The 1243-nt window shown below is 75.5% G+C and overlaps 1 long non-coding RNA gene across 1 annotated transcript; it reads left to right on the forward strand.

The window, feature by feature from the left end:
• The first annotated feature begins 6 nt into the window (after positions 1–6).
• On the forward strand, positions 7–385 carry LOC105853304. Its single transcript, XR_001145139.1, has 2 exons — positions 7–140; positions 208–385. It is a non-coding gene; the product is annotated as an uncharacterized LOC105853304 (long non-coding RNA).
• The last annotated feature ends 858 nt before the right edge of the window (positions 386–1243 follow it).

Genomic DNA, 1243 nt, shown 5'->3' on the forward strand with positions numbered 1-1243 from the left:
GCAGCAGCTGCAGCTGGTGCTGGGCCCGCTGCACGGGCTGGCCGCCCCCGGCCGCCTCCTGGCCCACTCGCTGCAGCAGCTGGACCGCATCGACTCCCTGAGCGAGCAGATCTCCTTCCTGGAGGAGCAGCTGGGATCCTGTGAGCCCCGGCCCAGCCCGGGGGGGGGGCCGCGGGGGCGGGCAGCGTCTGACCTCAGCCCCCCCAGGCTCCTGCAAGAAGGACCTGTGAGGCGGCAGGCACCTCCGCGGACTCCCCTCCACGGACTCCCGGCTCCTCGCCCGCCCGCCTGCCCCTGCCCCCCGGCCAGGGCCGAGGGAAGGCCCTGCTGACCCCCGGCTGGGGCCTCTCATCCACCTGCATCTAAATAAAAGCGAGACGGAGGACGGCTGTGTGTGGCTGGGTGGGCTCTGACCGCCGTGCAGCGCGACCCCGCCCGCTGGGCACCGTGCCCCCCCCACCCAGGGACGACCCCACGGGAAGGGCGGGGACGGGGACGCCCGCCGTGCCCCCGCCGAGACCGCGCCAGGGCCGCGGCCGCAGCCCGTGCCCAGTGACCACAGCCCGCGTGCACACCGAGGGTCCTTTATAAAAAGTGCAGGTCCGTCGGCAGCGGCCGGACGCGGGGTCCAGGCCCCAGGCCCGAGACCCCACACAGGTGTGGGCAGGCGGGAGTCACGCGGGCCAGGGCCCGGGTGGAGGGCACAGCCCCAGTCCTGCCGGCCGGTCAGCCCACCGTGGCCTGGCTGAGGCTGGAGGCCCCAGAGCTGGGGATGGTCCGGCCGGCTCCGAGCCCGCAGGGCCGGACGCCGCTGTGCGGGGGCCTCCGTCCGCTGTCCGGCCAGGCCCTGCCTCCCGCCGCCCGCCCAGGTCCCGCCTGGCCTGGCTACTCGGCTGCGGCCTGGGCCAGGCCCCCGGCCCCGTTCTCCGGGGGCGTCGCGGACAGGCGCAGGAAGGTGTCCCGCATGGCCTGGTGGCAGCCGTCCAAGAGCTCAGGGATGTCAGCCACGGTGAGGCCTGCGGTGGGGATGGCGTCCAGCACCTCCACCTTGATGGTCCCTGTTGGGGGTCAGGTGGGGTGTCCCTGTGGCTCTCGCCCGCCCCACCCTGCTGCCCGCGCCCAGGCCTCCGGTTCCACTGGACGCTGATCGGCCCCGCCCAGCCAGGCCAGCTCCCCTGGCGCCTGAGCACCACGCAGCCACAAAGCGCCCCGGCACCCTCGGGCGGCCACGGCCCTGGAGGCC

The sequence above is a fragment of the Condylura cristata genome, unplaced genomic scaffold, assembly GCF_000260355.1.
Source record: "Condylura cristata isolate star-nosed mole 26May11 unplaced genomic scaffold, ConCri1.0 scaffold00006, whole genome shotgun sequence".
NCBI classification, from domain to species: domain Eukaryota; kingdom Metazoa; phylum Chordata; class Mammalia; order Eulipotyphla; family Talpidae; genus Condylura; species Condylura cristata.